This window comes from Diadema setosum, chromosome 8 (genome assembly GCF_964275005.1).
Source record: "Diadema setosum chromosome 8, eeDiaSeto1, whole genome shotgun sequence".
Classification (NCBI taxonomy): domain Eukaryota; kingdom Metazoa; phylum Echinodermata; class Echinoidea; order Diadematoida; family Diadematidae; genus Diadema; species Diadema setosum.
This window is the reverse complement of record NC_092692.1, coordinates 157210-185000: the sequence shown is the minus strand read 5'-3', so window position 1 is coordinate 185000 and position 27791 is coordinate 157210. Positions and strand designations below refer to the sequence as shown.

Sequence of the window (27791 nt, the reverse complement as noted above, 5' to 3'; positions counted from 1 at the left end):
CCCATGCCTCCATCCTAACAGGAAAGCAAAACTGCTTAGATATGGGGACGGGAGTCTGAGTACGGGGACTGTTACAGCTGATTGCTTCCACGTATTCTGGGTCTTCCCGTCGTATAGTGAAAACTCCCTATTGTCTGAAGGCCAGGTGCCCTGAGTTTAGAGAACAAGAGACCCAGGGGTCTTGTGCTCACCTGAGCATTGCAACTTCACCTTCCATGCATTCTTGCAGACTCTTACCTAAGAACATTGGAAACGGGGGGGGGGGGGGGGGGGGGGGGGGGGGGGGGGGGGGCTGAGAGCTGGGGGCATGGTGTCCATTTGCACATATTCCATCACATTGGTAAAAATACCTGCCAAGTACACTGTATGTAGAAAGTTTGACTATGCAGTTTGAAAAAAAAAGGACTTAAAACTCTATTATGTGTACCTGTACTTCTGATTCTAGAGAATATTTTTGAATGTTTGGGTCCCCAGGGGCCGGCCCCCAAGGGAAGCATGGTGCCCATTTGAACAAATCAAGATCCTATCCCCCTATGGATGCTACCTGCCAAGTTTGGTGAAAATCGGTCATGGGCTTTTCATGAAGAAGATGAAAATTTAAAAAGTTTATGAACGATGGACTACCGACAACGGATGACGGACGCCGGACGAAGAGCGATCGCATTAGCTCATTTGAGCTTTTGGCTCAGGTGAGGTAAAAAGGGTAAATAGTAGTGCCTAATGCCTAGTGATTACAGTGAGGGTGGTGCCTGGTGCTTATGTATGAGGGTTGCCTGGTGTAAGGAAGAGAAGTACCTTGTGCGCATGACAGTGGCTGGTATCCACAGTAAGAGGGGAATTCTGGTTTCTATGGAGAGAGAGAGTGGTGCCTGGTATCTACAGTAGGCCCATTTACACTTGCTTGGAAAAATCACGATTTTTCTAAAATCGCGACATTTGGGTGCAAGTTGCTAAGCAACTACACCCAAACGTCCTCGAAACATCGCCAGAAAAATCGCCAGCCAGATTGTGATTTTTTGAAACGTCGCGATGTTTGAGGCAAAGTTTGGCGAGTGTAAACCCAAGCCGAAGAAATATTGCGATTTTTCATCACGTGACCTTCGGTCTCGGACTGCACCGGGAGTTTACACGCGCTCCCGATCCCTCTTTGGAACGTGTAGAGAGTACGTCGGCCACTGGCCAGAGTACAGGGTACAAGCTGTACAGGTAAATGGCTGATCCTCAGCTCGTGTTCTCTCACCTCCCTGATGAAACTATATTGTATTTGAAAACTAGTAACAAACCTGAAGTTCTCCAACCACGTATCATCACCCCATAACGACTTAACAAAATGATGTTCTCCCAGAAATGTCTTGATTTTGGAGTGCCCACACTCGGCCGTCAGATGGTAAAACGGTCTAACTCGAAAATTTGACTTTTTGAGGTAAATTCACTTTCCGGGACATGTGAGGGTGCTCTTTCCAATGGTGCTATCGAGAAAATCCCATCATGTCTTGTTTTAGAGATAATTTCCACTATCTTGGTACTTTTTTGTATTTTTCCTTCAGATTTGATGGTAAAACAGTCTATCTTTGAGTTAGCCCATTGTCGGTAATATCGTTTGGAGGTAAAACGAGCAATCTTTTACATAAACCATATAACCTTCTTAACTGAGATTTTTTAAATCATCGCTGTCAGATGGTAAAATGGTCTATCTTCGAGTTAGACCAGTTTACATAGTGTCTGTGGTCTATCTAGAAGATAGACCATTTTACCATCTTATGATGTGTAGCGGGAGTGTATACATGTGCTGTGGTTAAACAGTCTACAAGATGTATATGCACAAAAATCTCATTTATTTTACAATTAAAACCCCAAATAAGCACAAAATTCTTCAGTTATCAGTGTTTAATATGCTTCTTCTTGTCCCATTGCTAAAAATGCATTATACCCATCTCCTAAAAAAGCTCAAACCTCTAAACTTTAAAGTAATTTTTCTCATAACAGCAAGTTTCGAGATAGACCGTTTTACCATCTGACGACCGCACTGCTCTCGGTATAGGTTGAGTTTGTAGAATACAGGAATATGTAACAAGTGTTGGTAAAACATGGTGAGTTCTTGCTGTCGCCTGATGAAATATCAGTCCTAAAAAACGAGCCTATACTTCTCACTTTCGTCATATCGGCGAAATTTCATGATCCTCCTGAATACTACTTTCATCAACTTTCCCATACTAAGCTGAAGTTTTACATACCTGCTACGAATGAGATCTAATATAGCAATTAGCTATATCGTTTTGCCGTAAGTTTACACTCTCGAGAAACACAAATTTATGTGTGTATTGGACTGATAAAAAGCCCTGGCTCAATGTTCCAACCAGCTAGCTAGCTGCAGGGAGGTTTCCTCTCACCTCCCTACTAGCTGTGAGCAAAATAGACTGCACTGCAGTGAATATGAATAGCCCGCGCTTCCACTCGTCTACCACGTTGAAAAGAGGTACATTACACATGCGCACTACCGATCAAAAAATCGCGATGTTTCATGGGGCTCAAACTTCACGTACTTTTGCCTAAGTGTAAACGGTGGAACCAAAATATCGCGATTTTAAAAATCGCGCTGTTAGTATGTGTAAATGCGGCTAGTAAGAGGGGTGTCTGGTTTGTAAGGTAGGAGCGGTAACTGGTATCTACAGGAAGGGGGGGGGTCTGGTTTCTAAGACAGGAGTGGTGCCTGGTATCTACAGGAGTCTACCAGTAGTTTCTAGGATGGGAGTGGTGACTGGTATCTACAGGAAGAGGGGAGTCTGGTTTCTAAGGTAGGAGTGGTGCCTGGTATCTACAGGAGTCTAGTTTCTAAGATGGGAGTGGTGACTGGTATCTACAGGAAGAGGGGAGTCTGGTTTCTAAGGTAGGAGTGGTGCCTGGTATCTACAGGAGTCTGGGTTCTAAGATGGGAGTGGTGACTGGTATCTACAGGAAGAGGGGAGTCTGGTTTCTAAGGTAGGAGTGGTGCCTGGTATCTACAGGAGTCTGGTTTCTAAGATGGGAGTGGTGACTGGTATCTACAGGAAGAGGGGAGTCTGGTTTCTAAGGTAGGAGTGGTGCCTGGTATCTACAGGAGTCTGGTTTCTAAGATGGGAGTGGTGACTGGTATCTATAGTTAAGAGGGGGAATTCTGGTTTCTGCAGAGAGTGGTATCTGGTATGATCTACAGTAAGTCTGCTTTCTACAGTAATAGGGGAGTTGGGGTTTCTATGAGGGGAGTAGTGTTTAGTGCTAAATGTAGGAAGGTACAATGTACTGGTAGTGCCTTAAACAGGGCACTCTAGTTTCTTTGGTGAGGGTAGTGCCTTGCATTTCCAGCAAAAGTGTGTGGCAAATATGATTAGAGGGATGCCCAGTAGTTAATATATAAAAGGGTGGTTAGAGCAGTGTCTGATTTATATATATATATATATATATATATATATATTTTTAAAACTGCAATATGGTACCTACTGTCAGCTATTCATACCTAGTGTTCACAGCTAACAGACACTGGAGCTGTACAGATAGAGTTCCAATCTATTTTTAGCAGTACCATCATAAGATATAGCCACATAGGAATGAGGAACACCTTTCCTTCCTCATCCATTGAAATCAGCTTTGTATGTGACAAGTCCACAATAAAGTCAGTCCAGTCCAGATAAGTTGGATTTTATAAGAACCTCTAAGAATTGCTGATTTTCCAACAGAACGTATCACTATAATGTCTTTTTTTAATACTCTTGGGCAAGATATGATAGTCTCACAGGCTCATGTGATTTCATGTTTACTGAGCACTTTCTCTATATCATGAGCCATGATCCTAGTAGAGATCACCTCATTTCATATTTTTTACTTCTGTACCAATATGTTCTGATCATCAAGGTAAGGACAGCAGTGAAGGGATAGAGGAGTTACTCTGCCCCCCCCCATGAAATAAGATGCAGCATTGAAAGTCCTTTCTAGTTATCGGAATATCCTGTCAGGCACAACTTCCTTCCTACATGGTATGAAAGTTCACTTCTTTTTTTTATACCCAGGTTGGTCTTTTGTAATGAATGCCTAGCTGCATGGTTGAAAGAATCATTACCATTATCCCTAAAGTTTTTATCAATTTGCAATTTATAATAAATATCATAAATTTTACATTTACTCTACCATTCATATAATTACTCCAATTTTTTCATCATCAGTGACACCATACATTGTAATGTGTACTGCATGACTGAACAATATTGGGCGTTATTAAAAAACTGAATAGTAAAATTGAATTATCTCATCACGATATTCAACAACTGGAACACAGAAGCACATGTGTTATATAAGCTACGAACAAAATGGTTTCCGAAAGTATGCGTTAATGTAAAAGTTGTATAGCGATGGTTTCTTTTCAACTCATGACTAAAGCCACTGTCACAGGATATCAAAATGCACATATGTAGCCAGTATCTTTGCGATGGAAACAGCAATGTACTAACTCATTGTATTAAAGGGCTGGTATAGTATTGGTGAAGGTAAGGATTGGGCTTTTAACTTTTTGTGAGATATCAAGAAACCCCTTATGATATGGTACAGAGCATACCATTCTAAGAGGAATTCAAAGTTTATTTTATGAAAATTGGTTTTGGAATGGCTGAGGCATCAAAAAACAAAGTAAAACAAAGTGATCATGAAAAAAGTGGGTCTCACCTTTTATTAGGATTGCTCTGTTTTGGATATCTCAGCCATTTCATAGCCAATTTTTATCAAATAAATGTTGCATTCTTCTTGGAATTGTATGCTCTTTCACATTTCATAAGAGGTTTCTCATTATCTCACCAAAAAATGTTAGAAACCTGAAATTAGGGCTCAACTAAAACTATGCATTCTCTTTTACTTAGCTCTATCACTTTTGGTTCTAGTGGACAAGATTTTTAAAGATCTTTTTTTTTTTTTTAGGGGGGGGAGGGGTTGGGCCCCCTGCGGCCCCCCCCCCCCCCCCAGGTGGGGCATGGTATCCATAGGCGTGTCTTCATAAGCCCGAAGTTCAAACTAGCGGGAAATTTTGCGGTCTTGGAAAATAACCTGATACAATTGAATGTGCGTCTTCATCAGCTCGAACAGCCCGCTTGGGGAAATTAGCCCGAAAATTGACGCATGCGCACTTTGCATCATTACTCTGCTTTGCTCGCGGTTCGAAAGTGGATTTCCCCGCGCAAAATCTCCTGTATGTATCACCGTATGTATGATAATAAAACCAGGGAAGTGAGCAGTACAGCATATTCTCTCCAAAGGGATATCAATAACGCTACTCTTTCTTCTGTCCAGTGAGATATCTTAAATCAAATTAACGATTTGCAATGCTTAAACAAGTCCAAAATACACACAATCTGCAAAAATCTTCAGCTTAGGTAGAGTGGACCATTAGAAGAAGTACAAACAACACTCACAGCCAGCATGCACGGCACTGAGTTATAAAAGGGAGGTGAGAGGTATCACCTCCCTGGTTTTAAACATGTCAACAACAGTATAGGCCTGGTACACACATGTGATCCTTGAATACACCGTGCGTGTATCTACTGTACACAGTCATTAGCTTGTACATGCGCTTTCCATAGCCAGCTGGCTAACCAGAAGAGTACGTGGAGGGATCGAGAAAATTTCGGGCTGATGGAGACGCACCCTAATAGCGTGCTATTTCACGAATCAGCGCGCTAGCTCAGGAACTAGACCAAGATTTGGGGGGAAATTTTCCCGATCAAATAGCGCGCTATTTGCGTCTTCACTACACAAATAGCGCGCTATCTTGGCATCGGACTAGTTTGGTAACCGCAAGATAGCGCGCTGTTTTGAAACTTCGGGCTGATGAAGACACGCCTCATTTGAACAAATTGGTACCCTTTTCATACCAAACTTCTCCAGACGTCACCTGAGAGCACCCTAGACTGACGTCTGGGGTGTGATTCGTAAAGTAAACACGAGGTGCGAGTAGAGCACCATTTCATGCCAGAGGCTAGTCTAGAGGGTGCTCGGGTGAGCTCGGCACACGTTGTCTTTTAAAATTGTCTCTTCCTTTTTTACTGCAGTATATATTACGCCCTTAAAATCAAGTAAAAATATTAATTAGGTCTTTGAAATCACACTTCGTAATTATTCATTACAGACTATCAATATCGTCATCACTGATTTTAACGTCATTACCTGCATTCACATTGCATGGATGCATACTGTACAATGAATTGTATGTAGGCCTACCCGTTAAACGTACGTAACACAAAGCGCGCTTATGAGTTCTAAGATTTCCAGTTCCGGTCGATATCCACTGTTCGTGTGGGTGAAACCTTTCATACCGAAACGACATCCAGTGTTCATCCACTGTTCGTCCACTGTTCAGCCGTTCACCCGGGTGTCTTTTTTTGGTATCCCTTTCATACCACCAGTGGTCTAGGAAGAACAGTGGATGACCTCCAGACGTCGTCCACTGTTCAGCGTCTGGTATGAAAGGGGTATGAGATCCCATCCTCCTACGCATGCTACCTGCCAAGTTTGGTGAAAATTGGTTATGGGGTTCTCAAGAAGAAGATGAAAATGTGAAAAGTTTACGCACGCCGGACGCTGGACAAAGAGCGATCACAATAGCTCAGGTGAGCTAAAACAAGGCAAGTGCCAAATTGTGTCTTGCTCATTCACGTAGAAGTAATCAATGTTTTTCTAAATCCAGTAAGTTCATTGACCCCGCCTGTGACCTTTGACCTTGTGGTGACCTTCAACTTCCCAAGGGACATTTACCAAGTTTGGTCACAAACGGACATATGGATCAAAAGTTATGAGCCATAATCGAAACGCACCATAAAAAAATTAACATTGGGCCCTAAAAGTTCATTGACCCCTGTCTGTGACCTTTGAACTTGTGATGACCTTCTCTACCATCCAAGTTTGGTCACAAACGGACATAGGGATCAAAAGTTATGAGCCATAATCAAAACATGCCATAAAAACTTAACATTGGGCCCTAAAAGTTTGTTGACCCCTGTGACCTTTGACCTTGTGGTGACCTTCAACTTCCCAAGGGACATCTACCATCCAAGTTTGGTAGCAAACAGACATATATATGGAGGTAAATGGAGGTCCCGTGTATGAAAGAGAAACAACTCATGCACGTAAAAGATCCCGCTTCATTCATTCATCGCAAAGAGCAGGGTGTTAACCCGGTGAAGTGGTCCCACCTCACATCCAACTGGACCCCATGGAAGACCAGCTTAACGTAGCTCAGATGGAAAATGAACAAACAAATACATGTATATACATCAAAAGTTATGAGCCATAATCGAAATGCGCCGTAAAAACTTAACATTGGGCCCTAAAGATCATTGACTCCTGCCTGTGACTTTTGACCTTGAGGTGGCCTTCATGTTTGGTAAAATGTGTAACTTTGTATAACCTATCTTCCCTCCAAGTTTGATTGAAATTTAAAGGTGCATGGTCCCAGTGTTTTAGTCAACTGCGTACGCGGACGCACGGCGCAAGTTTCCTATAGAGACCTACGCTATTGACTCCTCTTTAGCACTTACGCTTTGGCCCACTTTCCCCCGAGTCCGAAGAAGTCCGATTCACTGTAGTCAGTGGTCGGATCACAGTTCGGCTCATGATTCGGCTGAGGGGGGTGACAGCTTTAGCAAACTTCTTTTGTGATGTCATAATAACAAGCACATATGCACGCACCCTGGCATTACTACAGACTGCGCGATGCGCAGAGAAGACAACAAAGGCAACGTTACTTAGCAACAACTACGCACTTTACTTTTGATGACAGCTCAACTTCGGTAATCTTCATATCAATGCTAACGGTGATCGGCAGTATCATCAACAGCGCCATCTACACTACCGGGACTATCTACCTTTAAGTCCTCAGTAGAGAGTTATTCAAGTTTTTGTAGCATTATGGACAGACGCCGCAGGCGATCCCTTAGTCTCCCCGCACCTCCGGTGGGCTCGACAAAAACAGAGTATAAATGACACTTGATTATTTACTATGGGCAATAAAAAGTCTCTCAGTTAACCTCATAAACATCACCTACCAGTGTACATGTCCGTTGTCACATCACACCACCCACAGTATGTTCCATTGCCCTGATGCGTATTTCCAGGTAGGCAGACTATGTGGAGAGCACAATTTAGTTTTCTCCTTTGCTGAGTTCCAAAGTTCTGCAAAAAGACATAAGAGAGAATTGAACAGTAATATCAGGCAAACCACCAGACCACATCATATAACTAGAGAAGCACTCTGAGAGCGCTGACCTCCGCCAAGCATGCAGCTCACTTCCACCACTGATCTTGTTCTTCCATAGAGATATCAGTGATTTCCACCCATACGTACTTATAACATTGTGTGCTGAAAGTCGCCCGATTTCCCAACATAGAAGCCTTTGTTACGTCACAAACCCTCAGCTGCACGGCGCGCCTCGCCCTATCAGAAACTAGAGCACGCACTTTAGTGCGCGCATGCAAACCTCAAATACGCGCAGCCTGAACTCCCAAGTTCATTGACTCTACCTGCCAAAATATTAAAAATCCTTCATAAATTCCCCCAAAATTCTCAGATCACTACCAAAATTTAATCATCTGTTACTCGTATCATTCTAAACCTTTCCTGCAAGTTTCATCCAAATCCGTAAACTAATTTTTGAGTTATTTTGCACACGGACAAACTAACTAACAAACAAACAAACAAACAAACCAAGGGTAACGAAAACATAACCTCCTCCCTTGGCGGGGGTGATTATCTACACGTGTATATGAAGTTAGGTAGTTCAAGTCATAATGGGCCGTCTGAGGGTTTACGCTCTATCCACACGCCAAGGGGGGTTCCCACTCACAGTTTCACTCCGTGTGGACACAATAATCAACGAGCTTGTGAGTTAGCGTGAACTGCGCACTATTTTTGTATGAGCATAAGGTCATAGCGAAGACTCTGCACTTCCGGTATAATAATCGAGCGAGATTCGCTCGTAAGTTGTATCTATAAAGTTTAGAAGTGCATGTGCATTCACGAGTAGAGCTAATCATCGGCAGTTAAGTTTTTGACCTAAACTTCAAGTTTGGCAACTTCTTGTGAACGTAACTAACATAGAAATCAGAGAACAAATAGTCAAAACAATTCAAAATGCAAACATTATGAAAGATAAGTCACAGTCCAATGTAAAGAGATGTCTGGCATAACACATTGGACTTGACACTTTGGTCTAGCATTAAAAGACACTTCTGACTTTCGTGGCTTCCTATGTCAGTGCCAATAGACAGTCATTATTGAAAATTTACAGTATGGGAAATACATTGTAGTTCCCTGGTGCACAATATGCATGCAGTGCTCAATCACTTTACAATGACAATGTCAAACATTCTTCTAGGAATTGCTCTCATGATGAAAACCTACACATCAACCTTTGAACATGACAAAAGTCTGAAGCAGAATATTATGCACAATACCTGCTTACCAATCATTATTTTCATAGTAATGCTCTGTTCCTGAAATTTGTTTTATGGTGATCATGATCGTGACCTGATAGCTATATGTTCACCGGGACAAGGACTGGAATGAACAAGACTAGAATATGAAGCTTGGGGAAAGCAAGAGAATGTCTCATCTACCCACAGCACATAACGTTTCAGGCAAATGGACCCGCCATGGCTGCCGGGAAGATGGTGTAAATGCAGCATGACAAAATGACAAATGTCTGTACAGTTGCAGCGGACGAGTATAATTAACTCCCCCGAAACCCATGAAACGTTTTGAATTTTCAACCGTCATCGAGGCAGTGCGAATCGGGCGTTCTCATTTTCACCAAAATTTCACCTTTTCATATCTCCGCTATACACTGACCAAAATTGCTCAAACTTTCAGTATTGATGTAAAATGATGATTTCTATCCACATACGAAAAATCACAAGAAACGATTAAGTATTTTTTATCGAAAGTTATTCAACATTTCATATTTCGCTGTCTCGGAAAACTACCCTCCGATTATTTCCAGACATATCAGGTCGCACCTCTAAATATTCATGAATCATAACATACATATTCATAAGACATGTGCGGACGTTAACAGAGTGCTGTTCGCTTTGCCGAAGACCTACAGTATCTTTGAAGTTACAAGTGAAAAATAAATGAGGTGTTTTGTCAGAAATCTCAAATTGTGCTGGAGCAGCAAATGAGAATGACGTCATATTCTAAGAAAAACTGATTTGCGGTTGCACAATGAATGGTCTTTCCCATGCTGCACTGATCCAGCGAGCTGACTGGTCGATGCATACAGGGAGCTCCCTGATGCGTACTGTTACTGTGCGATGCGAGTGCAAGTGGCTGCTGTGGATGCCTAGTACTATACAGTACACAGAGAGTGGGCCACGGGGTGTCGATAAGTAGCAGAGTACCACTGAGGACTTCGCCACCTCATAAACAAGCACTTACTTTATCAGAACTGGCCTAAAGAAAGAAGCAAAAATGTAAATATCTACCAGCTATGATACCACTTGTAAATTTATGACATTGGATCATTCGGACTTTACGCAGATTTTACTGCACTAACAATACAACTACGAGTTCCCGGTACGAGTTATGATCATAGTACAGGTGATGTGAGCGCCACAAAGATGTGGGTATGTGGGACTGTACCCTATCTTCCCGTGTGGGAAAGACTATGAAATTTCATGCTCGGAACGAAGGTAGAAAGTGCACCTCTTTCGATTATTTCCAGACATATCCGGATGCATGACTTCTCAAATGTGATATTTTAGAGTTCCGTAAAGAAATACATACTTAGTAACATACTTGTAAGTTTTTTATTGTTCACGAAGTCAAAATGTGAAATTTTAGCAACGATTTCTGACAATTATTTTCCGTTTTGAAAGTGAAGTTCTGCTCCATTTTAGGATATCTTATCGTTGCTATTTAAACAAGGTAACATAATGGCAGGTTAAAATGAGGTTTTTACTTTTCATAACTGTTTGGATTATCAAAAAATATGAATTAATAGTAAAATTACAGCAGTTTTGCTGCAACACTTTCCCAGCAGTTTTTGTGCGAAACGTGTTCATTCAAGAGGAAAGCGAGGTCACGTCAAAATGAAAACAGCCAGTTAATTGCACCCGTCCGCTGCGACTGTGTAGGTCCATGCTGTGACCAAGGAGGTTCAAGAGCGAGAGTTCGAACAGGCTATGATTATTTCATGCTACATTTACACCATGTTCCTGGCGGTCATGATAGCCCCGTTTGCTTGAAACATAGTGTGCCGTGAGTAGATGACGTTTATACATTAGAAGAGCTTGTTTTCCCCCTCCGTATCATCGTCTTGTTCACTCCAGTCCTCGCTCTGGTAAACATGTAGCTATGAGACACAATTCTCGCAGCATCTGGTTGGGTTAGACTACACAATATTTTCCGTTGCATCCCAGTACGAACCTCTTCTAAGTTTTGTTATGGCCTATTATGTACTGTCTGTTCTATTACGGTTTACTAGGCTTTTCATTAGCCCCGGTACTGCTGTGGCAATGTCTTTTTTTCTTTTCTTTTTTTTGTCAGTTCAAAAATCAGACATGGTACATGTATTCACGGCAATCATGGCCTGTCATGTTTGCCCATCCCCCCCCCCCCCTCGTGTTTTCGAGGGGTGTAAAAAAAAGGTTCCACAGGTGCATTTGTACCTTTGATGATCAAGATTAACTGCCACTATCTTTTCTTAGCAATCTAAAGATTCATTTTGAACTCTAAAATAATGATTGGTATATTTTACTTCTTTGTTAACTGAAATAAAATACACCTCATAAAACATATGGAATAAAAGTAACCCCCTCCAGAAATATGTGCAAAACGTAAATCAGAGCTGAATTTAAAGATCCAGTAGTGTGGGATACCATGGAGTGGGAAGGCTGGTCTAGCTACATGTAGCATAATATATATATATATATCTTTTTATAACTAATAGTGTCATTGATTTGTTTATACACAATTTTTTCAAAACTTTTACTAAACATGGTTAAAAGAGATACATTGTAGGTCTGTAATTCAATTGTTGTATGAACATACAAAAATTGTGTATAATGTATGGAAACTGATGCATGTACAGTGTATGCATATGAATTCAGCAATACTAGCATATAAATTGTATGGTTCATTTTGAAGATCAAGAACACTTGTAAAGGGAAGGGAAAGTTGAAATACACACGCTACGGTACTTTGCACTGCCAGTTACAACAGTTACCACAACAACAACAACAACAACAACAACAACAACAACAAATCAGCAAATCTCCTGTTCATACCTGTTCTCATTTGGTTGGGTAGTGCAATTTCAAGGAGGCTTTAAGATTAGAAACATAAAATAGACTGAAGTATTTCCCCCAATAGATAACCTACAAGGTATGGTAGTATAGTAGCCTCTTCACGGCATAGAAAATAGAAGAACTGAGGTAAGACTGTGAAGAGTATATAAATTATACAGTTAAAAAAAAAATAAATGAATCAAACATGCACAAAAATCTTGGTTGGAGAGGAGCACTTTCCACTAGGGTGAACAGAATCCTGAATATTGATGCAGCCATGCGACACAAGCATCTCACACCACTGAAGAGCAGAAGAAGCTGTAAGGAATGGATGAGACTGTCAAAGGTACAATACAGCTAGTACTATCTGTGCAGCTAGCTGGAGCATGCTTGGAATCAATGCATGGGGCACTGGGGATAATTCTGCATCTCTACTGCATTCATTCCTCCAAACAAACCAAACCTCCATAGGCTTTGTATACAGTGAAAGCATGCACACACACATACACACACACACACTCACACACAGAACAAGAGGTGACAAACACCATAATTTAAATTCATTCACATTTGATAAACTAAATACCCATTTCTTTATTTATTGAAAAATGTCCAAACATTTTACAAGAAGTATGAGCCTGATCAATGAAATCTAATTTCAAAAATGTGAAAGTGCCCTAATGTCTGTAGAGACCTCTTCCCACTTTCTCTCCCCTAACATGTACCTCCATAGACTTTGTGCAATTTCTCTTTCTCTCTCTCTCTCTCTTTCAATGACCATGCAGTACTGCTGATTTGCTATCAACTACAAACATACAGTGAATAACATTATCATCTGTCACCTACATGTGAAGCGTGTTTGGCATACATGTGATCATGGAGCTACTAACAGATTAAACCTAAGTACCTGCATGTGATTACAGTGTCGCTCAATAGCCATGTTTGCTGCAGAATATGACCTCTTCATATTTTTTCTGTGGATATATTCATCTGATTTCATTTTTTCAATTACTTGATGAATTAATTTTTTGGAGTGTTGAATAATCATGTCGGACAAATTTACAACTTGCAGTTTTTATTCAAGGCCAAAAGTAACAATTAATATTAAAACATTATGTTTGCAATAATGAATCTTTAATTGAGACTAGTTTCTCAACATTTTGCCACTGTTCCCATGCTGCAAGATATCACACATCTTGTAAATTAGAGCTTGAAGAATGTGCACATGTTTATAGGGCATATTTCTCTTTTTTTTTTTTCTTTTTTTTTTGCAAAGGCCTCCCCTCCCCCCATCCAAGTCTGACACTTCGTCTGCCAAGAAAATCAATGTCAAGTGCTCATTTTCTTCATGTTCTTCTTTAATAGCTGATCATCATTATGAGCATGTATTTTGACTTGTAATGCTTTTGTATAGAATATGGCAATGTGAGGGTCTTTTTGTTTGTTTGTTAGTTTATGATGCAAGGAGGAGGAAAGCAAGATAGACAAGAAGAAAAGTGGAGGGAAGGAAACACCTGCTCAGCCAGCTGTCTTCTGTGGTACAAGCATCAGCAATCATTACTATGACTATCTATTCATTATTATTTCTAAACTCTATTTATGGGGTATCAATATCTCTAAAAAGAAAGTGCACATATCATTTGTTCCCTACTTAAATAGCCCTTGTCACAACAGTGTCATGAACATACAATAGGAATGACTCAATCACTTTTCTTGTACTTCTAAATCACAAATGTCAGAAATGACTTCAAAGTTGTTTAATAACATTTTAAGTTACCATCCATGTGACCACTTGCATGGTTGAGCACTATTAAACTCACAAGATGTTTTTAACTGTTTATACTTGGCACATTTATCCACAATATTTTGTGGGCAGCTTGATGACAAGGTAGACACTCTGTCACTTGGGTACAGACCCCAAAATCCATGTGTGTCTAATAGCAACCCATGTAAAAACTGTCATTGAAGAGCCTGTGGTTACTGAGTACACAAGCCTGCTTCCTGCAGGCACTGAACAACTACTGGAAAATAAACACCTTAAAAAGATTTGTATGAGTAAGATTCTAATAAGTACACGAAACATTGTTAAAAGATTATCACTTAAGAAACATGTTGTGCTCACAGTCATAGCTGCACTACCCTTAAGGTACAAATTTTAATATCAAAGGATGGAATATAAAAGAAAATCATTAACATATTTATGTTGCCTCTTCATATCGTCTGTTGAGAATGAGAAGGGCGTTAAGTGGTCTCGAACACTATGGGTTTAGTGGCAAACGCCCTTATCAACTCAACCGACGATATGTATCTTGTACAATGCACTCCCTTGAAGTATTCAGAATTGCACATATCTCGATACTTGCAGAAAATTTTGCAAAGCTTTCCAATTAGGTGATACGCCAGTTTGGCGTATCACCTAATGTGATTTTTTTTTTTTTTTTTTCATAGAGAAATTTGATACCTTTTAAAGGCAATAGGGATGGTCCAGTATTGGTGGAGGCGAGGATTGGCCGTTAAACTTTTTGTTGTTATCTCACCCAAAACTGTTAGAAACCTGAAGTTAGGTCTCAACCAAAACTATACGATCCCTTTAATCATTTTGCCAGCATCGATCACCCACAAAATTATATCTACAACTCATCAGCTTTCAGAATATGTAAAGAAAATGTGGGGTCACCGTTCATCCCGACGAGTTAAATCGGATTTAAAATTGACGGTTTTTTGTCATCTTTGCTCTGTATATTGCCAAAACATATGCCAAATGATTTTGAAGTCATGTGGAGCATTTTTTAATTTTGACGCATGCATACATGCCTGTCATGATAGCCTTTCTACTATTGACTATAATGCAATACTATAATGATGCACGTGACTTGAAGATACTGCGTGCAAAATTTGGTACAGAAATGACTATTAATTACGGAGATATGACTGATCATCTGACTTGACTTCAAAAAGACAAAATGGGGCATAGATAATGTCATGCAGGACTGAGCTGACTGACCAGGTACTATAGTTTAGACTTGACTCTGTGACATGACTTTATGAAATTGCACGTACATTGAATAAAAGACTTTTGAGATACAGTGACCTCAGGATACGGCAGAAAGAAAGAAGAATAAAAAACAAAGAAAGAAAGAAAGAGACATATTTTGGTGTGATCTCCATGTACAATGTAGGTCCCTACTATATGAAACACATTTAAAACTTTTGTTTCTTCAGACATCAGAGAGATGACGACCCACATTATTTAGCCTGGTATGAGGAGATGACAAGCAGACTACAATAGTTCAGTACAATGCAGGCAGGGAGGCAGGCCATCAAGCCACACACATATTCGAATGTGTTTCATTTATTCTTTACTAATTTTCACCCAGATTTCCGTATTTTGTAGCTTACAGTATTGTCTGTCAAAGTTTTAAGTACAGTTTTTGAAAATGATGACGTCATCACTGTAAAAAATTGATTAATCATGCTAAATTTGACCATTGTACATGTTATCTCTATGGGAGTCCATTTTTTTTCGAAATGAAAATTGACATGACTTCATTCAATGAGCAGTAGCTCATTAATCCTTGTACCGTTTTCTCCCAGATTTTAATATGTTATAGCTGACACTATAGGCTATTGGAAGTGTGCTCTCCGTTTTTTTAAAGGATGTCGGGATCATGTCTAAAAATTAGGTTGAAATTGATACTTTGGCTTCGATTGAACGAGCTGTGGGGAAAATCGGATTGTGTAGCTGGTATAGCTTGTGAATAACAGGCGTTGTCACCCCCATATTTTCTACACTCGTAGACTATGTCAAGTGCATTATTCCATGAAATAACAACTTTTTGATCAGATGCCATCTTGTGTGATGTAAATTAGGGTCAAAGTCAAAAATACTTTAGTCTGTATCTTAGAAAGTATTTTTTATGCTCTATCGCCGCCATATTTTGTACACATACAGACCATGGTACTCGGATCATTTTATAAAACAACAACTTCTTGGTCAGATGCAATCTTGGCTGGGTAAGTAACTGGGGTCAAAGGTCAACAATGCTTATTTATGTATTGGAGAATAATTAGCATGCCTCTTTAGAAATGCATGCTCTATGCCTGCCATATTTTGGACACATGTAGACCGCATTACTTGGATAATTTCATAACAAAGCGATGTCTTGATCAGACGCCATCTTGAATATGTAAATTAGGGTCAAAGTCTAAATTTCTTAGATCTCTTTAATCCGAAGTATCTTGGAAGGTATAGTCTATTGTTCCCATATTCTGCACACATAAAGACAATGTTACTTGGATCATTTTGTCAAAAAAAAAAAAAAAAAAAAAGACTTCTAAGTTAGAAGGAATCTTGGCTATGCAAATTGGGGACAAAGGTCAACAATACACAACCTATCTGCCCCATATTTTGGACACATGAGAAGTGTTGTATGTTACCTACCTGTAGATCATTATAGCGACGTCTTGATCAGACACCATCTCGAATATGCAAATTAGGGTCAAAACGAAAAATACTTATACTGTATATCTGTAAATACATAGCCTGTTGCCCCAATATTTGCACACGTTTAGACCAGATAAATTGATTCATTTTACAAGATGACAACTTTTTAATAACAATTCTGCAGTATTGTTAGTCCAAGTCCCTTTGATTTGTGCTTTCTGTGGCATATCACCTTATTCCTCCCAGTAACAAGTTCAAGTCTACTTCGTAGTTTTATTTGACTTTGTATCTGCATGATATGTACACTGTTTGATTCACTCTCTAGGTGTATGATAACTTCAACTGTGTAAAACTTGTTTCTGTTGGAAATTACAAGTTGTTGTTTGTTTTGTTTTTTTAATAGAATAACATACCGAAATACAGACAAAAGTTACGTTCAGACGGCAGGCCCTAATCTCGAGGTTAGGAAACCTCGAGGTTTAGCTCTTGCTCTCTAACTACGACGTGTGTCCACACGACGAATCTTAACCTCGAGGTTCCGAAACCTCGAGGTTAAGCTTCTGCCCCCTGTAACTACGAGTGGGTCCCACTCGATGTTAAACCCACAAAACCGGAAGTTTCAGCCCACACTGCTAGCAAGGCGTCTTAGTCCAACCCTGTCGGACTCGCTTACCGGTACTCTTTTTCCCACCGGCGGCACCAGCTTCCTCTGTCATGGTATGCAGAGATAGCACTGCACTGATGACTTTATGCTTTATGAAGATATTCGTCGAAAACAATTTTTTAGCGTCGGAGAAGAATATAGAATACAGTAGCGAGTTGGACGTGTTCAGTTTCAGAGATCAAGCGCATGGTATGGGAAGAAAAAAATGATGTTGTTGTGATGTGCGTCATAGGTTTTTCACCTCGGGTGCACGTGTAGTGTATTCGTGATGTACGGTTGGGAGGTTGACCCGGAAGCAGAGGGAAATTGTGGGGGCTGGAGTTCACGGCGAGGTCACTCTTAACTTCGAGTTCATTGTTTTTTGTGTCCACACGGTGCTTAACTACGAGTGGGGACCCCCCGCGGCTCGTGGTTAGAGCGCTAACCATAAGATTTCTCATGGCTCGAAACATCGAGCAAACCTTGAGGTTTGCTAACTACGAGTGCGTCTTCACGGTCCCTACTACAAGCTCTAACCTCGAGGTTAAGGGCTCCCGTCTGAACGTAACTAAAGATATTTAATGTGCGATAACAACATGCCATAATACTTTGTAAGCCAGCTCGGTGACATGTACACTGTATAATGTGTAACAAGTATCATGGCTATAAAATCTAAAGCATACACTATCATCACTCTGATACTCCGAGTAAAATAAACAGAACTGTACTCAAATTTAAAACAGCAGAATTTGATTTCTCTCTAATTACAATTTGTAGAAAGCTGTGATTGACTTGTGATACTTCAAACATATCTTTATAACATTCTCCTTCACTGCTCTGATTACTTTGTTTTTATATACAGTGATCACACATATTTCTACAATTCACATTTTTTCTTAAGAAATTTAGAGAGTTCTGGGCAAATCAATCAAAACCTCTTTTTCTGTTTCTAAAGAGACATGGCATGACGCCAAGTAATAGTCCAAACATTAACATTTTGTGACCTATAAATGCCTTCAAAATTAAAGCTTTATTATTCAAATCAGACTAACTGCAGTCTAATTGGAGTACTGTTCAACAAGTTTGCAGGAAGCAAGAATCCCACAAGCAATCTACTCATCACCAAGCCAGGCACGATTCACTCCTTACATTTGAGTATGTGTAATCTATTGATTATCGTTGGGGAGTGACTCACTCAGCATGTGCTACTGAGGATGCCATGTTAGCTCATTGTGGGATGACACACTCTTTCAAACCTTTTCAACTTCTGCAAGCCTTTCATGACCTGTCTAACATGTCAGGTTCCTCCCCCTTCCCCCTTAAAATGCATGCTCTGGACAGCATATAAATGTCTCACATGTGAGATAACAGACGAGAAATGAGACAATATTTTAAATGTAGGCAAAATAACGTGTCAATCAGATGTTTGCTGTGAAATACACACTGTCTACATTAAAAAATAATTAAATGACAACATTTTCTATCCAACAAAACATGACAAATGTCTGAATCTTGGATATTATACCATATCTGTTCAAGGACTACACAGTGCAATACCATGATCTGGTGTATGACAGTGTGGTAACCTCCTGTGGTGAAATGTTAATCAATTTGTCATCCACTGAATCATACACTGGCTATGCATGGCTCTTTTCCTACTACACCACTCTGTGAATACATTGTATGTCATTATGTATGCAGCTCATGGCATGTTGTTGAAGGTACAGTCAAACCTGTCTATAGCGGCCACCCGAGGGACACAACAAAAGTGGCCGCTATAGACAGGTGGCCACTATAGACAGGTCAGTAGTCATTTTGAATTTGAACATGTGCAATGTATAATTACCCTTTACATGTTATAAAAAGAAAAAAAAAAGCAAATAAGTTTGCATGTGTAGCTATATTATGGTGACTGTTTTGTACAATCTAATTACTTCATTTAATTCCCCCCCCCCCTTTTTTTGGCCTAGTTCCGTTAATTTTGAGAAACAACACTTCCAGCCTGAGGAACTGCACTGGTTCGTACTGATCAACATGAATGGGGTTCACAAGTGAATTCGAGGGATTAATAATGTGCGAAGCTGACGTAAGCAACAAACAATACCCAGACAAGTATCCTATCGTTCTTTAATATTCAAAGGGATTTTAATCACTGATAAGTTGACATCTTGGTAAAATTCTACAATGTTATTAGGAGATATGTCTTTGTTTTTGTAACATCTATATCAGAGTGGCATTACTGAAGCCTCATGTGTTTGCTACTTCTCAATGGAATAAAAAAAAAAAATGTGCAGGTTGGTTAAATGCCACTCAGTTATTGGGTTAATACATCACTTTAAAACATTGTTGTTTATCAATAGTTATGTTCTCTCTCCGGTAAACATTACCAAGAAAGAAAAAAAGAAAGAAAAAAAGATGCTCATTCATAGAAGAGTGCTAATTTTCAACATAATTTACAATAAATGTTCATATTGAGGTGAGAATTTTCTTGAATTTGTCTCTGTCTACAAATGAAATTTGTATAAAGATCGCAACTGTTGATCTATAATCTAACAAACATGTCGGAAAAAAGGAACCACAGGACTCGAACCGGTCATCTACTGTATTCCATGCAGCAACACTACCACCAGGCTATCCCTGGTTGCCAGTAATGACATGACGAACTTGGAACAAATACCCGATCTCCCAAATTCTGACACTGTTTAATATGTTATGTGGTCCAAGGTAGACAAGGCATTATACTTTGGGAGCAGTGATTTCAAAAATGTTCAGGATATCACATTTGATGCATATGTACATGTGCGTTGGTCTGTTGTATCACAAAACACCCTACCACATGAAATTTTTGCAATAAGCCTAAAATATAAGGAGATATCAGTGTTTTTCTCATTAAACTGTAATATTTAGTCTCGAAACATTTTCATTGTGACTATTGTTCACATTTTGTGTATTTAAAGATAATATAAAGTTTCGGTACCTCAAAAGTTTCCCTGAATTTCCTTGTCTGAGTTTGTGTTTCAGGTTAAAGTACCTTTCATATAACTAACACTGTGAGACTTACTCGCCCCAAAGTGCTCTCATGTCTTAGTAATCATGCAATAATGGTTTTGTACCAGAGCCGTTAGTTTGACTCGCCGCCGTACGGCGGGGAGGTATGTACTGTACACGTAAATGCGACCAGAAGCCCCATACGCATAGCTAACTGCAACCAGCAGCCCCATACGCATAGCTAAATGGGGCTTCGCATTTTAGCATTCAGGATCATGACAGACTATAGTATCACGGGTAAACATCAACTTAAAATCCAAAAATTTCTTCAATGTGAAGACTTACCAGTTAAGTTAAAGTATTGAAAGCAGGCTTCGGGCAACGTTTGGTTCTGCCAATAGTCCCTTTCTGTTCAAATTGATGACTGAATGTGAATCGGTCGAGAGGACCTTGGGAGAGCTACACTGAATACTACGGCCAGCGCATACGCAAACATCACATGCGCACAAATTTCAAATCCATGAACGGATAAGATGTCTGTGTGCGCATGCGCTGGCTGTCAATTCAGTGTAGCTCTCCCAAGGTCCTCTCGACTGAGTCACATTCAGTCATCAATTCGAACAGAAAGGGACTATTGGCAGAACCAAACGTTGCCCGAAGCCTGTTTTCAATACTTCAACTTCACTGGTAAGTCTTCAAATTGAAAAAAATTTTGGATTTTAAGTTGATATTTACCCTCGATACTATAGTCTGTCATGATCCTGAATGCTACAATGTGAATCCCCATTTAGCTAATACAATGCGTCTGGGGCTGCTGGTTGCAGTTAGCTATGCGTATGGGGCTTCTGGTCGCATTTACGTGTACAGTACTACCTCACCGTCGTACGGCAGCGAGTCAAACTAACGGCTCTGGTACGAAACCATTATTGCATGATTACTAAGATATGAGAGCACTTTGGGGCAAGTAAGTCTCACAGTGTTAGTTATATGAAAGGTACTTAAATCTGAAACACAAACTAAGACAAAGATATTCAGGGAAACTTTTGAGGTACCAAAACTTTATATTATCTTTAACAACACTTGACATCGATTATACGGATTCAAATTTTTACAGTGGCTGTTTCTATGATTCCTAACTCACATTTTAGAACCATATGCTGGGTTTTTGTTTCATCTGCAAATGGTAAATTATGCCTTTAATGAAAGCAAGAGATTAGCGAAGGGGTGAAGGTGGAGGTGTGAATTTTCTTCAGTTTGTCTCCCTCTACAGTTGTGATCTTATAAATTTCATTTGTAGAGGAAGACAAATTGAAGAAAATTCACACCTCAACCTTCACCCCTCTGCTTGATAATCTCTTGCTTTCAATGTTCATATTCTATAATGCTTTCCAACAACCACTACATGTACTTGCAATGCATTATCACTACTGGTAAACTACAGGTAAATGATGGAATTCAAAAATGCAGCAATGCATCTCTCAGGGTTTTCTTTTTTTAGGTTGTCACTGGCATTCCAATATCATGTACTCAACCTTGACTTTGACAATGTATACTTCCCAGGTGAATTTCCTTTAAAAGCGCTTTGGATGCCAAAGAAACCTAAGAGACGAATGGTCAATATGTATGTTGTAGTATAGGATGCCTATCAATGCATCATACAGTATGTATGTGACTGTGCATCACAAAACCAACAGAAAGTCGCACCCCTTGATTTTACGTGAGGACTCAAAAAAGGCTTACCATAAAGTTCCGTGTATAAGACGCACCCCTACTTTCGGACCTAAAATAAAAAAATAAAAAAAAAACCACGAAAATTTCCACGCAAATATTGCATGTGTCATACATATTATTTCAGCTCAAAATTTCCCTAGAATGCGCGTATTTGCTCTATTTTTCGTTTCCTTTTATACTTTCTTTTAACGGTATTCATCGGACATCGGCAAAATATGGAAGACGCAAAATGCGAGACTTGTCTCGGTAATCACTTGCTATTGTTTCGCCTTTCAATCGTGGTACATGTGTCATGCATATCGTGCTCATGAGTGTACAGTACGATCTTTGCTGTCATACACAGCAGAGGGTGTCTTGCATATTGACGCATGTCAGACTGGAAGGTTCATTACGAAAAATAAGAAAAACATCAACGAGTGTAGCAGAGGGATCATACGGAGAGACGTACGGTAATTACACTCACTGTTGTTTCGCCCGTAATATCGCCGCCCGGAGGTAGGGATTACCAGTAACATGTGTGTCTCTTGTACCATGCTTGTATGCACAGTGCTAGCCTTTTGCAAAAGGCAGCTCGCTATGATTTCAGCACACGCACACAGAGAACAATGGACTTGCACACACAGCGCGCAACGGGCAAGCGCGCTCCGATCCGATCACTGTGTGCACGCGAGTGAGTCCATTGCAAAAGCCTCTGCAGCTGCTGCCTTTGCCAAAGGCTTGCTAGCTAGCTACAGTGTAGCTATGCTATCCTAGCTGGCCTCGTGAAATGAAGAGCAAACGAACGACATTGATATGCATGCATGCTTCACACATCGTTCATATTTACGGTGACATACCGGTGGTAGTGTCGATCCTACTCCGTATTTTACAGCTTTTGTCTATGGCCATATTGATACTAGTACATTGATAAGTTTTACGGTATCGGTAATTTAGTAATGATACCTGTACATCGCGTATTCCAGCTACTAGGTTGGCTGTTGGTAGCTTGGTAGACCGACATCGGTAGCATACAGCAGTGCTGTTACAGCTGTTAGTGTTGTCTATGGCCAGATTGATACATCGTTACTGCACAAGGCCGATGTAAGTTTATCTCGTATTTGCAGCTTTTGTGTGTGTCAAGATTGAAAGATCGCTCATTTATCCGTAAGTTTTAGTGATTGCTTACCTTCCAAACGTTGATGGGCATACATGGCCCCAAGTTGGCCTTATAAAATTGGGTGTACATGACAGATTTTTTTCCATGATTCGACTGTACCCGTGTATACGACGCACCCCCGATTTTCAATGTTTTCCAACGAAAAAATAGTACGTCTTATACACGGAACTTTACGGTACTGCAAAAATTTCATATGGTAGGGTGTTTTATGACGCAATGCATTATCACTACTGGTATACTACATGTAAATGATGGAATTCAAAAACTAAAAAAACTAAAAAATCCATGTCTGGCAACTTTTGTTGGTTTTGTGATGCAGTGTCACATTTACAACATTTGATTTCTCCATGACCTACAAACATCATTTTTTTTTTTTTTTTTTTTTTTTTTTTTTACTGAATGGCCAGTGATGTTCAGTTATTCATGGTGATTTACATGACATCTGGAATTGTATAAAACATCTTTCATTTTCATGAATAATAGCAAAGCAGTATACACCTCAACTCCTGCAGTTAAATTCTGGTGTGATCTCCATGTACAATGTAGGTCCCTACTATATGAAACACATTTAAAACTTTTGTTTCTTCAGACATCAGAGAGATGACGACCCACATTATTTAGCCTGGTATGAGGAGATGACAAGCAGACTACAATAGTTCAGTACAATGCAGGCAGGGAGGCAGGCCATCAAGCCACACACATACTACTGTACGAGCTGAAATTTTCGCGAATTTCGCAAATCACCTTTGAACCGCGAAAATAACAATGCCCAAATAAGTAAGTTCAGTTAGACCCTCGCAACCGCGAAATTAACAACACGCAAAAATGTCCTCCAAGTAGCAATTTGCGAAAATATCTGTACGCGAAAGTTTCAGCTCGTTCAGTACGCCACACTCACCAACAAAGTATGCACACTGGCTGATGTGTTGTCAGACATATATACAATGTACATTGCATATTGAAGATGTTGAGAGCAGATGACTTCAAATCAATACCATTACCAATGTTGATTTGCAGATTGCAAAACTCATTATACTTTCAAGCAGGTGAAGAGAAAAACAACACATGATAGTGTACAATGTACTTGCAAAAATAAAACAAATCATGAAATTATTTTGTGGTATCTCCATTACAATTACATGCATTCTTATTGGGAAAGTAATGAGCATGTTAAAAAGCCTTTTTTAACCTTCTCATTCATGCTGCAATAAAAATCTGCACTATCAAAAAAAAAACACAATGATTGGCTTTAAAGGGACTGTACAGTACTGGTTGAGGTGGGGATTCATGTTTTTAACATTCCTCAGTGAGATAATGAGAAACCTCTTATGAAATATGAAAGAGCATGTAATTTTAAGAAGGATTCAACATTTATTTGATGAAATTTGGTTTTCAAATGGCTGAGATATCCAAAAAAATGTGATGATAATAAAAGGCGACAGGCCACGCCTTTTATTAGGATCTCTTTGTTTCACCTTGTTTTTCGATATCTCAGGCATTTCAAAACCGATTTTCATCAAATAAACTTTTGATAACCCTTAGAATTGCATGCTCTTTGACATCTCATAGAGTGGTTTCTATCTCGAAAAATGTTAAAAGCTAAATTCTCACCTCAACCAGAACTGTACACACCCTTTAAATGCTTGTTATTGTATGCAACTGGATCAATAGCCTTTGAGCATTCTCAAAGCTAACTTCATTTCATGGAAGAAATAATGCACTCCAGATTGTGATTTTCTGGCAAAGTATTAGGCAGTTTTCAGTCCAGATGCCCAGCAACTTTCATCAAAATATGGTAGTTTTTCTAAAGTTACAACATTTCACTGACAGTGTTAATGATTGACACTTTGGAATATTATATCAAGAGGAACTGCCTTACCTTGAACTTAAATCTTTTATTTCTAAGCCAAGAAATGTGAAATTTATTTCCTTTTTTTCAGTCCTTACATTTACAAATGTTCATTGTAGTCTAACCACAATTTTTGATCTGTAATATATTCAAAATAAGAAACTCTTGGCTTTTCACCTGACTTCTGACTTAACATGCCAATTGAGTCATGGATTTTTTAAACTGAATGTTTCTTTGGATTGAAATAATAAATTTCCATGTTTGCAATTCAAAAAGAAGAGGAAATACAAAAACAAACACACAGAATTTGACCTTGACATTTAAAACACTCATGCGCTTTCCCTGAAAGTACTCTATAGGGCCATTCTCATTGCAAAAAATTGCGATATGAAAACTCGCGATGTTTTACCTTTGTGTCCACATTGGCAGGTAAACATCGCGAAGTTAGCTCCGGTGCCAACAATCGCGATCTTTCATGACGTACTGAGCATGCCCAGTTTACTCGCTCGATCATTCCCAGCATGCTGTTCGGTTCACGCGAAACTCCACATCGTTAGCAGGTATTTCTCCTCTTCATGCCTTCAGTGGGAGTTGTTTTTTTTTTCCATGTTGAAACAACTGACTTCTACTCAGTATCAGTCTCAGCTCAGCTCAGCTCAGCTACTCGATAATACCAAACACGAACAAGCACACGGGGCTAAAAAGTAAAATACCTTTAAATCGCAACGGTATATGTATACATGTAGGACATGTAATCACGTACAGTATAGTACAGTAGGTATACATACCCTTGTACTAACTTGTGGATGCAATGCAGCTGTTAAAATGTGCTACATAGATCCCTAGGTATACGGTACATGACTGGATGGTACGCGATCTATACGTGCACGAAAGCACTCCAAGCTAGCTTGCCCAGGCTTGTACGTGTTCTACTGTGTTTACATCTCCAATCGCGTGCTCGGCCTTTGTTTGGGGTAAAGCGGATACGGAAGTCATGTGAGTAATATCGCGATATTTCTGCTGCGTGCGTTCTCATTGCAAAACTCCTTGCGAAGTTTCGCTCGAAGTTAGAAAAATCGCACTCCGTCTTGCAATTTTTTTGGCGATGGTTTAGTGAGAGTTGCTAGGCAACTTTCACCGTAACTTCGCGATTTTTCTAATATCGCAAGTTTTCACCTGCAATGAGAATGGCCCTTTTCTGAAGCTATAGCAAAACAAGATATTTGCACCTCAAGACAAGATACAACATACATGGTTTGCATGTTTCATCAAGTAAAATAAGCCTACGAGTTATACAGCCCATGAGTTTGACACTATGCACAAAAGGCTCACAAGACTGACTCTACACAAACAAAGCCCACAAGACCGACACTACGCTTAAAAGGCTCACGAGACCGATAGCACACAAAGCTCACGAGACCACCACTACGCAAAAGAGGCTCACGAGATTAAGGCTGCGTTTATCTAACTTGAGAGAGTTTGGAACGGTGTTTGCGAACGTGGTTTGAAACGCGATTCTCAGGGTGCCGCGTTTATCTAACCATCGTACAATCGCGATTCAAGTGTTGTCACTGCGCAGCTACTTTGCGCCGTTTGACCCGGGAAGTAAAGGTCAACTGCATACCACCAAACACGCCTCATCAGTCACACACAAATAATGGGTAGAGAGCACAACCGGAAACAGCTGGGATTTGACCTTGAGATATAAATGCGTTTCAAAATGGCATTGCATTTATCTACTCACAGAAGGACGATCGTGGTCTCAAACGCGTTTCAAAACGCCTTTTGAAAGGCGTTTCAAATCGGCGTTTCTAAACGCGTTTGCAAACACGGTTGCGTTTATCTAACCCCTGAAAATGCCTCAAACGCGTTCAGGATCGCGATTCTGCCTCAGAAATTTTTTAGATAAACGCAGCCTAAAACCCCTAAAGTGCCAGAGATTTTACCTAACGCCAGAACGTTTTGAAACTGGATTGACAATGTAATTTAAAACTGCCATATCTTTGAAACTAGGGGCTGTTTTGTATTGAGTTCTACACAATAAATATCAAGAAATGATTGTTCTTTCATGTCATGTAGTCAGTTTGCCGTAATATCTATCTGAACCTTTAAATATTGCAGAAATAATTGATATCATCAAAGAATTAGAAAGTTTTGTGTAGTAAGGAAAGAAAGAGTCAGTCGTGGTTTTTCTTCAATAGAACACTCCCTTGACTCTGTGAGAAAGTTTTAGAGCTACATCTCCTCTTTCAAATGATAACAAAATTGTCTTCTACAATTGTATGATTCCGAAGATACTAGCAGTTTATTTTGTCTTAGTAGCAATTTCTCTTTCTGCTTCAGCAATTAATTCCCAAATCTGAGTCCTTTAGTCCCAGATCCTGTTTTTGAAACTTAATTGTCACGGGCCCTGGAAGAGTGTCTTTTGTCCACTTTAGAAGGAAGCACCTACTTTAAAATAATCATTCTTTTGTCTATGTGGACTGCTGGCAGGTGTACTCTATTGAAATCGGCAGGCCTTTGTCCGCGTACTGATTGAGTACAATGCACACTAGCAGTTGCTAGGGGCAGCTTGAAGGATGAACATAACTCCGGAAAGCGAAGATGCTGCTGTGATCTGACTGATAAAAGTGCATGCGCCTTCTGGATTTTTTTTTCTAACGCCGTATCCACTCAAGGA

General features: G+C 39.8%; 1 protein-coding gene across 1 annotated transcript in view; it reads right to left on the bottom strand.

Moving 5' to 3' along the window:
* LOC140232377 (uncharacterized) overlaps nucleotides 1–27791 on the bottom strand; it is a 207881-nt gene that overhangs the window by 163939 nt on the left and 16151 nt on the right. Inside the window, exon 2 of the mRNA XM_072312503.1 lies at nucleotides 8061–8187. The gene's annotated coding sequence lies outside the window, so the exon portion shown is untranslated. The remainder of the gene's footprint in view (nucleotides 1–8060; nucleotides 8188–27791) is intronic.